Source organism: Argiope bruennichi, chromosome 6 (assembly GCF_947563725.1).
Source record: "Argiope bruennichi chromosome 6, qqArgBrue1.1, whole genome shotgun sequence".
Taxonomy (NCBI): domain Eukaryota; kingdom Metazoa; phylum Arthropoda; class Arachnida; order Araneae; family Araneidae; genus Argiope; species Argiope bruennichi.
This window is the reverse complement of record NC_079156.1, coordinates 120977549-120991172: the sequence shown is the minus strand read 5'-3', so window position 1 is coordinate 120991172 and position 13624 is coordinate 120977549.

The window sequence follows — 13624 nt, the reverse complement described above, 5'->3', positions numbered from 1 at the left end:
GTATTATAGGCCGTAAAATAGAATTTTTTTAATCATAGATTTGAAAGTCAGATAAAAGAAATAATAGAAGCTTGAGGCGCTGAAAGCAACAGGATACAAAAGTTAGAAAAAACATAAGAAAAAATTCCGAAATATTTATAAAAAATAAATATATAATTCTATGAATATTGTTAAACAATCTTATAATTTACCTGCCATTTTTCGATTTTTGCTTTAACCTATTTATATTGTTAAAATAAATTCTTTTATATTTTTTAGTATTTAGTCTTAGTTTTATTTTCCTGCAATAAAATATTTAGTTCCATATTTAAATTTAATGATAATTCCACCATGAATTTCTGTTTCTATTTTTTGTTTAACTTTACACTGCGTGGCAATCTGAAGAGACATAGCAATCCAATAATAATAATAAATACAAGTTTAATACTCTTTGTCGGGTGCGCGATTCAGACATTACGCAACAACTCAGACATTTATAAAAAAAAAGTAATTTCTTTTGTCCGAATACAAACGATTATTCAAAATGCAAATGAATTCTTATAAATAACAATTCAATTCATTTCTTTTTCTGAAATTGTCAATCCGAGATTTAAACTGCTTTTTGAGTCCATACATATTTTTTTTTTCTCTTTTCATTCGTTTCAAAAACTTTTTGATCATTTGAGAGGATTTGAATTTATAATGATTTTTTTACTTTCTCGTATAGAAAAAGTATTGTGATAGCCAAGAAATTCAAACTCGAGATTTTGACGAATCTCCACGTTTTAGATCTCCTTCAGTTCGAAAACGCATTTTTTGGAATAATATCCGCCTATCTGTCTGTGACAAAGGTAACTCAAAACTATTTTGAGCTAGCGGATTGAAATTTGGTTATACGGCCTTTGCACCGAATCTAGGAGGTTCAAATTTTCAGCAAAATCCGCTGAGAGAAAATATGTCTATCCGGCTGTTCGAATCTAATTAGTGCAAAATCTACAAACTGAGGAGAATCAGATAGATAAAGTTTGGTACCCAGAATTAATATTTATAATATAGATAACCATCAAATTTTGTGTCAAATCCAACAAAGGATTGATTGTCTGTCGGTCTTTTAAAAACATGTAAAAGCGAAACTCAAAAATGCAATAGTTTAAATATATGAAATTTAGTATGGGAGTTTGGGGCTGCATATGTAGTCATAGGTCAAATTTTTGTTTTAATTGATTGGAAGAAACGCATCTAAAGCCAAATTCGATTTTCGGATACTATTAACCGCATGCCAGGGATTAATCGCCAAATAAGTCGCCAAGGATGACACGATGGGTTCAATAAAAATTTTAAATTCACGCCAAAGTTTAATATTTCGCAACTCTTGTATGGCAATGTCATGCAAAGTATTCTTTGAGATAACACCTTTATTAGAGAGTATGCGAGAAAGTTTGGGGGAAACCAGTCCCGCTAATTTTTGTTGTTATTTAAAACGTTAATAATTTATGACTTTAAAACTATGAGGATCTTCCTGCTTTTTCAAATGCAACGTCCACAATTATTTTACTTTGAAAACTTCGACATATGCAAAGGGTTTATTTGGTCTGTGGTGACGCTTTATAAGCCAGATAACAGCTACAAGACATGAGAAATTTCTTTTGTCTAGTGGTCTTGTTACTCGGCTACGAACCCAAAGGTTGCGAGTTCAATCCCCGCCTATTGCCAATAACAACATTGGTGACCCGATAACATGATACGCAAAAAAAAAAAAAAAAAAAAAAACCTTTATACAACTGTTGTAGTGCCCTCTACCAGAAATAAATAAAATCCAAGCTGATAAATAATCAGCCAATGAAAAAAAAAATGAAGCTGATAAACAATCGGCCAGTAAATAAAATGAAGCTGATAAATAATCGGCCAATAAGAGACAAAAAAAATGCAGCTGATAAATAATCAGCCAATAAATAAATAAAGCTGATAAATAATCAGCCAAAAAAATGGATAAGACGCTACAGCCAATATATCACCACTAATAACAGCAAAAACAGGACAAAAAATCGTTCGTCTCACCTCCGACCAGTGGAGTAATGTGGTGACGCTTTATAAGCCAGATAACAGCTACGAGACTTGAGAAATTTCTTTTGTCTAGTGGTCTTGTTACTCGGCTACGGACCCAAAGGTTGCGAGTTCGATCCTCGCCTATCGCTAATAACAACAGGTCCTTCGACTCTCAAAGTGATTGAAAAACCTCTATTTATCCGTATAGGCCTGTTTGGGAAGATATTGGTTGACATCTGAAGGTAGCAATAAGAATTTTAATCTTCGAAAGTAGGAATAATTTTGGGGATTTCAACTGCTTCTAATGCACAGCGAATCCGGATGCAACTGGATAAAAAAGTAAATTAACTTTCAAGGCCCTTTTATCGTGAAATAAACGAAATAATGAATAAAATACGAGCATCAAAATTATTTATACCATACAGCGTGGTGTATCACGTGTTCATTTGCATAAGCACGTGACAAAAGGCATGAATTGTGTTATCATTAATATACCTAAATGTAATCATTGGCGTAAAAACGATTCTTGCTCATCACAATCATTTGACAAGAAAGAAAATTTCCCCTTCAGCAATAATGACCTTTGGCTTCCAGTTTGGCGACAAAATAAAAAAAATTTAAAACTCCGATTTGGCGATATTAGAAAACTTGCCAAGATGTAACCTTAAAACCGCAATGTTCGATGAGATGAATGCCAAATAATTCAGTAGGCGAAGGGGGAAATTAAGATGAAAAATGAACGCAGGTGAGAACTATAGTTGTAAGGGGAGGAGAAACAGAAAGAAAAGGGGAAAAAAAGAATAAAAAACAAACAAAAAGAGAAAGTCGAGAATTTAATCGGCCTCGAGGGTTACCAACAAGGTCTCGGACGTGTTGACACCCCCAAGGCATTTCCGAGAGATTGGCCAATGTTTTGGAAATCTTGGAGTCTGTGACAGCAACGCAGGAGTTTAATGTTGGCGGTATTTTTCTGTTTCGGCTAGAGTTTCAGAAATCTGAAGTCACTTGGTTGACGGAGCTTGCTAGATTTGTGTAAAAAACGCCTTCTGAATGATTTGATGAGTAATGTTGTGGGTATATACTCTCCTATTATTATCATGTCACTCGCGTTTCAGAAGTTCTAATTACCTTAAGATTTTTGTTGCATCCAAAAGTGAAAAATCTTCTATTATGTTGCATCGTTTTTAGAAATGGCTTAAAAGAGCGAAGGTGTTAGAAACATTGAGAAACTTGGGCTAGTTGAAAGTTGATGAAATCCCGTAATAAAATTCTTGAATCAATTCAAAAATTCTTTTTGTATTTGAATTATTCGAATTCGAAAAGAATCCTTATTGTATTTGAGATACGGGCCCTTCGGTTATACTGTACAAAGACCTAGTTGTTGGCCGGTCGGGGGTGTTCCCGCTCTTTCTGTATTTGAGATATTCGAATTTGGAAAGAATCCTTATTGTATTTGAATTATTAGAATTCGTAGAGAAGCCTTATTTGAATTATGTGAATTCGAAGAGAAACGTTATTGAATTATTCGAATTCGTAGAGAATCCTTATTGTATTTTAATTATTCGAATTAGTAGAGAATCCTTATTGTGTTTTAATTATTCGAATTCGTAGAAAATTCTTATTGTATTTGAATTATTCGACTTCGTTGAGAATCCTTATTGTATTCGAATTATTCAGCGAAAATAATTCGACTTATATTCCGATTCGAATAATTCAAATTAAGAAAAGATGAGTCTAAAAATGTATACTGCAAGAGCAGATAACAATTTTTTTAACAACAACAAAAAAAATGGCAATAAGTATTTATTATTAACATTTTAAAGTTTTAATAAATGCTGTATATTTCGAATTCGGAAAGAATCCTTTTTGTATTTGAATTATTAGAATTCGTAGAGAAGCCTTATTTGAGTTATGTGAATTCGAAGAGAAACGTTATTGAATTATTCGAATTCGTAGAGAATCCTTATTGTATTTTAATTATTCGAATTCGTAGAGAATCCTTATTCTGTTTTAATTATTCGAATTCGTAGAGAATTCTTATTGTATTTGAATTATTCGACTTCGTTGAGAATCCTTATTGTATTCGAATTATTCAACGAAAATAATTCGACTTATATTCCGATTCGAATAATTCAAATTAAGAAAAGATAAGTCTAAAAATGTATACTGCAAGAGCAGATAACAATTTTTTTTAACAACAACAAAAAAAATGGCAATAAGTATTTATTATTAACATTTTAAAGTTTTAATAAATGCTGTATATTTAATGAATGAAAATAATAATAAATGCTATTGATAGATTTTATTAAATGCCATATAATTAATAATGAATTTTAAAATTATTAATAAAAAGAATCAATAATTATAAAAATAAAAACTATTGATATATTTAAACTATTATATGGAACAGAAAAGCGCCATTTATAAGTTTCTCATTTATGTATCGTTCGTTTACATGTACAAGTTATTTCATCAGAATCTTGACATATTTGGCAATCATTATAATGATGAGATACAATGTAAATGATGTAAAACTTCGGTCGTAATTCGTTTTTGATATTGAAGAAAGTTAGAATTTTTTTAAGCCCTGGGATCATTTTTGAGAAATATGTGAATTGTGATACTGATTTCTAAATGAAGCAATCGACGGCGACTCTCTGCTTAAGAAATACGGTAAGAAACATATGAATCAATAGTGCAACAAAATTAGATTTGATGATTCAAGATAAGCACTATTTTTCATATTTCAACTTTTTTTGAAGTAATTTTGATGCGTATAAGTTATTGATGAGAATGATAAGTAAAGAAATAACATTACTTTGTGAGCCACTGATAAATAATCTGTCAGCGTATTCGCACAACCTTCAATAATCGTCTGCCAATTAAGGTGCAACGATTCCACAAGTAGCATTCATTCTTTAAGGCCTGAATTTCATTCAATTAATGTTTTAAAGTTCAAAAATCAAAAGTTAGTTCATTTTGATTAATCTTCAAATAATACAAGTTTTCGTATTCTATTTTCTAATAAACTTTCATGAAAGGCCAAATGAGCAGTTTTTTTTACTTCAATATAAGATTCTCTAAAATATGGATACGAAACATGGGATATTACTTGTAAAAGAGATAAAAAAGAAAAAAAAATAATAATTAAAAAATATGTTAAATTAATTTTAAATAATAAAATAATTTATCAATGAAAAAATTTAAAATGGAACATGTGTAGAATAGAAATATGCCATTTCGAAAATATCTATCATATTCTGTAACATACTTTAGTCCCAATTAATTGGTTAACATTACATTTTTAGACAAACACAATTCAAAACGAAAGATTTAAAGAAGCATAAAACAAATCTGCGATACTTACTTTTGAATATGATTTTATTGACATGGAAAGAAAGTTCACCCAACTTAAGAACAAGAAAGACCATTTAAATTTTTGATTTTTGAAGAGCGATACATCTGTAATTTGTAACTTCTTTGCAACCTTCTGGTTAAAGAAAGGTTGATTGTAATGATGATGTGCTATTATACGATAGGCGCGGCCTGTTTTTATTTTTCAAAGTTTATATCTAAACGCCAAGAGAGAAACGGCAAATTCGTATCCGTGTCATATCTGAATAGTTCCACACGGGAAATGTATAACTGCGTACTCTTTTTCTTATTTCCAACAAAAAATACTAAGGTTATTAGAGACTTGTCTCGGGCAAGGTTCAAATTATTTATTCTTTAAGCTTAACTATTCCGAATTCAGCTCTAACTACTTATTATAAAAAGATTTACAATAATTATAATTCCTTTTGAAAGAAAATGCAGCTAACAAAACATCAGAATAGATGTTTCTATCAGCAATAAGTATATTTGGACGATGGAAAAACCCATAATACCTTACAAATTTGGTGTTTGCAGACATAACATCTTTACAAACCTTTTTTTTTTTTTTTTTTTTGCCCTTTGAACTCCAGGCGTAATGTTGTGACAGGTGGTTTGTGCTTGAATTCGGTTTGAAGCATAGTGATTTTTTTAATGTTATAACTGCTTATTAATAATGAAAAAAACTAAGAACAAAAATAATTATTTTATCCATTTTCCAAGTCGGCGTTAAATGTGAGGATTGTTTTTATTTTCTCGTACACGAAATATTGCAATTATCAAAAAACTCGAATTAGAATTCTTGGGAGTTTTTTTTATGTCTCTCTCTCTCTCTCTATATATATATATATATGAACACGATAACTCAAACACGTTTAGAGCTAGATAGGTGAAATTTAGTATATGAGCGTTAGAACAAATTTGTAGATTTCTATTAAATTGTAAACGAAATGTATTCAGCGAAAGTCTGTCTATCTTACTGTTCTAGTACAAGTGAATTAATTCGATAATTATAAGATGCGACCGAAGTAGATAAAATTTGGTATGTAGGCTTAGCATCTAAAGTAAAGATTCTTGCGAAATTTTGAACCAAATCTGACAAAGGATTAACCGTCTGTCGGTTGTACTTTTGCATGCGTGCAAATGCAATAATCATAAACGCAATGGCTTAAATCAATGAAATTTGATAAATGATCTTGTGACTACACTGAGTCACAATTTCCGTACCATTTTTTTTTTTTTTTTCAAATGGACGCCAAAAAGGCACCCAAAATACATATTCGCATGATAGATTTAGTAAAAGGATGTCCCCTAAAAACATATGCACAATTTGAATAAATATTTTATAAATAATTTGCCGCCTCTGGCGCCCATCTGTTTTGATGGGAAAATTGATGGAATTTAATTTCAAACTTCTTATACATAATTTGATACCCATAACAATTATTAATCCAATAAAATATTTTTAAGCATCAATATATAATAGATATTAAGGCTTTCTTTCAATAGCCTTACACCCGTTCTGTTTGCGGTGTACATGAACATTCTTGATGAATGTATAATCATAATATTAAAAATGCAACTGTTCAGGTAACTCATCTTCTGATTGTATGCTGTCCTTCGCGGTGGTGGAATTTCATTTTCTTTTTCAGTTCATACTTTATGCAGATAATATACATAACTTACTTCCTTAAATGTCAATAATAGAGGAATATAAGTGAATAGTGACCTTATTGGTCTAACGTAAAATCCAATATCCATTTGGTAAATTAAATGACACACCAATGTTGTCTTTCTCCAATTTTTTATTAACATAATACAACAAAAACCTTAATCCAGATTATAAGAATTGTAGTTATAGTGGGTTTCGAATCATAATGTGATTACCACATCAGTAGTTGCAGAAATTCTCACAGCGTCTCCCGAGGTATCTTTGTTCTACATTTGTGATCACATGACCGGCGGGAGAGCGCATGCGCCAACACTTACACAATTCCAATCCCATGATAGGGCTGAACAAATTTTGACACACCTGTTCCTTAGCACCAAGGATTAACTGCGCACTTAAAAATTTGTTACACAGGAAATGTTGGAAGATAAATGTGATTTGACTTATAGATCGTTCAGATAACGGTAGTGAATCATGTACTTTTAAATGACTATTCCTGTTGTCATATCGCTCAACAAAAATGTCATTTTTTAGAACATAATATTATATAAAAATAGTCATATAGTTGTTCCATTTTCATTAAAAGTTTTCTAATGCTTGGATTATCAATTCTACTGTTGTAAAGTCACCATCAAAATACTCTATGAAAAGGAGAAAGAGAAAATCTCTCAAAAAGTATTGCACCTAATAAATTTTAAATCCATTTACCTTTATTTTGTTAAGAGCAATGCGTACGAAATTAAACTGAATTTGGAAAGCAGCCAACAGTTGGCTTACTGACTGCATTATCAAGGAGCGTTTTGGAATTGAAAACTAATAAAGTCCAAGCAAATATAAACAAAATTTCGAACTCGAGATTTTGATGAATTTCCACATTTTAAACCTCCATCAGTTCGAAAAACACATTTTTGGATAATGTCCGTCTGTCTGTTTGCTTATGTCAAAGATAACTAAAAAATTCCTTATGTTAGACTTGAAATTTGGTATTCCAAAATGGCAGATTTTTATCAAATGTTGAGTAAAATACGTTCAGAGGGAGTTCGCCTGTCCAGCTGTTCGAATAAAGGGTGTCCCCAAAAAATGTATACACATTTTAGCAGCTGATAACTAAGTTATTTCTTCTTTCTTTACAAACTGAACCCATTGAACCGAGTGATGGCAGACGGACTTGAATTTGAAGAAAGGAAATTTATTCTAAAATGATACTGGAAGTATGAAAATGCAGTAGAAGTGCAAAGACAATTTAAGAGGGAGTTTAACAAAGAACCACCTACACGAGTTATCATCACTCGAATTAGAGATAAGTTTGAAGCTGATGGAACTGTTCAGGACATCCATAAACCTGCAACAGTTGTTCAATTGAGGGCACCATTGAACATGAATGTACGAATATCCCAAGGGAATTGTTCCATCATGTGTGCTATTCCATCGCTTCGCGTTGTCAGCAGTGTCTGGAGCAGAACGGACATCAGTTTAAGAACAGGCGATAACAAGACAATAGAATGATATTTGTAGAATCTTTTATATGATGAAAATTATTCGAATTATAATAAACCCCAAATTTACAATTATTTAAAGTGTGTATACATTTTTTTGGGACACCCTGTATAGTTAATACGGAAATTACAAAATGAATAGAGATAGATAGATAAAACTCGGTTCACAGATTTAACATCTATAATATAGACCCATATGAAGTTTTGAGCCAAATCATACAAGGGGTTGACCGTCTGTCGGACTGTACTTAAAGAAGCATGTAAACTCGATAACTCAAAAATGCAATGACTTAAATATATCAAATTTGGTAGATTTTGTGACTCAAGTGCAATTTCATTCTTTAAACAAGTGCAGCGCCAAATCTTTGTTTCAATCGGGTCTTGTCAGGCGTTTTCTGCCATGACAAATTTATTAGAAATCATGTGAGAAAACTTTTTGAAGACCACTCCCTCTGATTAATGTTATACAAGGTGAATTATTTCGACTGTGCTTTAATTTATTTCTTAAAAATGGGGAAAATGAACCTAAAATCCAAGATGATGAAGAGAGGTTCCTTTCCATCTTCTGCAGTTTTGAACATATTTAGACCTTCATAGTATATCACACCTAATAGTAAAACTGGTACACATGTGTTACGTCATGGCATGCAAGAGCGCCACCTACAACAAATGTGATCTTGGACATTCGAATGCTGTAACCCGTTGAGAGCGGTTGCACAAAATAAAAGCCTGATTAACAATAACGTCATTCGCATTTTCTTCTATTACATCCATTTTTAATCGACGATAACAACATGGAAATAAGGAACCTTCAGATACACACATACAAGTTTCCAAAACGACAAATTTAGAGTTCCTTTTTTCAAACTTTCATTGCTGTAACTATACAAAGACTTTTGATTTATAATAGGGAAATGCCAAGATTCGACATTCGTATAACCATCATTTTCCTTTTTAAAAGTTCTCTAATTATTCTAACGACCCGGAATTATAAATAAATTTCCATTATTACATTTAAATTACATTTTAAAGAACCCGCACCTAACAGAACATCAGAATATGTATTCCTCTTCTGAAATAAGCTTATTTGACGGATGGGTAAAACCCAAAATCTCGTAAAACTTTTGTATGTTTACAGAACCAACAGTCTAAATCTCTTTCCGCCCTTTGACCTCTAACCACAATATTTTGACAGGTGGTTTCTTTTGAAACGTGAAGCAACGGAGGAGACAAACAAAATAGAAATGGTCATTTTGAAACTTCTGATGCTTTGCTTGCCAAAGTAAATATCTCTTTTCTCAAAATGATGTCTGAATTTAAGTTTAGTTAAGAAGCAACTCCTTAGTGTGCGTAGTCATTCGGTAATGTTTGTTGTTTCATGAAAATAATTTATACGACTGAAAACGCTATAGAAGTCTTACTCATAATATCATTGTGATTTTCTCTGTCTCTACTTATAATAAAAAAGAATGTGTATGTGCGTTTAGGTGGGAGCGCGAATCTGCAGATGCTTTCAGCCCAAACCTGAGTTATATGTGTCCTAAAGCTATTAAGTTAATAATAAGGATGTTAAGTTAAGATAAGGATGTGCACGTATTTGAAATTTCATTGAAAATTAGGTGACGTTATGGCGTTTGGCTCGCAAAAAATTATTACTTCACAAGAATAATTTTAAGTGGTCTTAGAATTTTAAAAGTTTCTATTTAATGGTGCTAATTCATTTGTGGTAAATTTTGAAAATGTTTTTAAAATATTTTTTGAATAATTTAAATTTATATATTTCATTATTCCAGTGAAATTTAAAACCGTTTTAAACGTTTTATGAAATATTTAATCACGTGATTTTTTCTATTTTTGGAAAACATGTTGTTTATCGTCTGCGCAATTTGTATGAGGAATAGGAAAATGAAGTTCTTTAAAAAATAAGAAATAGAACCATGAAAGATGAGGTACGGTTACAGTATGGATTAGTTTGACAATTTCGTTTTTAATCAGCCTATGATATCATGAAAATTTAAAATATCATGAGAAGATATTATGATATCATGATCATATCAATAATTAATTAATGATATCATGTTAACTCCTTTGAGAAAGATCATTTAAAAAATAAATAAAAACAAGTGTAAAAATATTAAAATATCACAGCATGAAATTTAATGGGAGCTAAACGTAACCAACATTTCTTATAAACCAGCTGGTTACCAAATACAGCCAATACAAGAAACCAGTTGGAGAGGTCTCCCCTAAACTTTCTCGCATACTTTATAATAAAGGTGTTATCCCAGAGAATAACTTCCATGGCATTGGCTTACAATAACTACGAAATATGAACCTTTGGTGTGAATTTAGCATTTTCACTGTATCTATCGTGTGATACTTGGCGAAATTTTTGGCGATTAATCCATGGCATGAGATATCGTGGTACTCGAAAATCGAATTTAGGTTATCGATGTGTTTATCGAAAAAAATTTAAATTCAAATTTAACAAAATCAACACTTTAGTCACAAAATCACTTACCAGATGTGATATAGCTAAGTCACTGCGTTTTTTATCTATCGAGTTTACATGTTTCTGAAAATACAGGCCGATAGACAGTTAACCCCTTGATGCATCTGGCTGAAAATTTTGCAAATGTCTATACTATAGATGTTAAATCCGTGAATCGAATTTTACCTATCTAGCTTTCTTCTTTCTGTAATTATCGTGTTAATTTATATTCGAATAGCAGGACAGACAGATTTCCTCTGCATGGATTTTGTTGAAAATTTGATAGAAATTTACAAATTTAGTGTAAAAACCGTATATCAATATCCATCTGTCTAGCTAGAAGCGTTTTTGAGGGTTGTTTTTTTTTGTCACATACAGACAGATGGACGTTTTTCAAAAATGTGTGTTTGGAACACATTAAGGTCTAAGAGGAGGAGATTCGTCAAAATCTCGATTGCGAATTTTTTGACGATTACTATACCTTATCTTTACTACGTATACGAAACCCCCCGGGGGCACCTCGAAATGAGGATGAAATGCTTCCGGCATGGTGGTTGGATCTCGCCACCCTGGAGGGTACACTAATAGGTGGGGGATCTGACTCCTGCCATCGATGACGGGACGTACTTTCTTCGGGGAGGGTTGTACCGTGGCCTGTGATGGCCCTTAGGACTCAACCACAGTTCCCGCCAATGTTGCTGTTGCGGCGGTCCGGTCATTCAGTTTTATGGTTTAAATCCGTGTGCCTTCGTGGCGGGTCGGAGAGTTAGATTGTTGACTTGACTTACTACGTATACAAGAAAGTAAGAAAGTGACTTAATGTCAGTGAAGACGTAAAACAAAACTGCTGTAAACTCAAATGAGTTCAAAAGTTTTTAATTTTTTATTTAAAGCAAAATATACTTTTTTTCTAACTTATTTTAACGAATACGTATAACAATCAGCAAAAATGGAAAATATTAGAGAATTTTCAAAAAATTTGGAGAGGATTTCAAATTTTGTGGAATTTAATTAGACTACTTAGATGGAGCTTTGTGTGGCCATTTCATAGAAAAAGAAAATCAGAAAGCAGTATAATGGAATATGTATTATTTTAAAAGATTTTAAAAAGCGAAAGGATATATAGATATGAAACAACAAAGTTGGGATTTCACTTTTTTTATATCTGTCTTTTTGCGTTCATATTTTTAAGGAAAATGTTATGTCGGCGTCAGAAGCGCATGATTACAACACTTCTTAGAATAGGGACCGGCAATTTTTTAACGTGTTTTCTTGTCTGTCTATTCGACGCAATGTCTGCAATCGATTTTAAACTAACTTCCCTATGAGACAGATTCTTAAAACTTTACACATAGCTCATAACAGGGTAACAATGCTATATTACCTCACTTTCTTGTCAGTAACTAAATTTTTTATCGGGAATAAATCACAGGGAAGTCAGCTTAAAATCGACTACAAAATTTCACACAGATAAGACTAAAAAAACGAAAATAAAAAGAAAAATGAATGAAAATAAATGAAATGAAAATAAAATGAAATTAATTCACCCACATTTTCAAAACGGACTGAAAAGTATAAAATAATTTATCCAAGTCCAATACATATTTACAACCTTAAACTAGCTGTCCTACAACTTATTTTTTTTTCTTCTTATAATGGCTTTATTTCTATTTTGCTTAAAGTGCTTAAATAAAATACATTATATTTCCATTATTTATTATTAATTTCACAATAGCCAAAATTTTAAAGTATAATTATTAAAGTAAGAAATAAATGATTTAAAACATTATTTATAAATTATCATTTTTTTTTCATCAAATATTGTGCCTGAATTTCAGATGTTTTGAAATAAACTAGCCATCTTTATTGGCTAGCTGGTTGATTAAGATTATAGAGTGAGAAAAATTTCAGTGAAGTCATTAATTTGTAAATTGGTTTTAATGATTCCTCAAACATTTTTTTTATTTGAGATTTTGATATATGTTAACTGACACTATCTATTTAAGAAACCTTACACCTGTTCCATTCATTGTGCAATTATGCACCTGCAGCATTTTTCATATATGTCATCTAATTGACAATTTAAACCTTAAATTAAACGGGAAACGATGAGCTTTCAGTTATCATTCCTTAATATTTGTTTTCAATAACTATTTCTAACTTTCAAACTAACTAGCTACCCAATAACTTTCTTACTGAATAAAAATGCTGAAAATGTTTTATGCTTCTTTAAAATTTTAAAAGAATTGGCTATTTACTGATTCAATATATATTTTCCAGCAGGTGAGTTATATAATAGGACTGGGTGATGACCGAACTTCATCATCGCGATATATCGTACAACACATATCGATATTTTTAGATATATCGTGATATCATTATTTATTTATAGCTATTATAAGTTATAAATGGCATTTCTTAACATATTGACTGATCAGAAGACTCCAAATAAAAGGAAGTTTGAATTTATATAGTAAAAATATTTGCTTTCTTTTGAATAAAAATAGTTTGAAAATAAGTGCGTTAAAAACCCTTTAATAAAGTGTGTCAAAGCCAAAACAATGTCTGCAT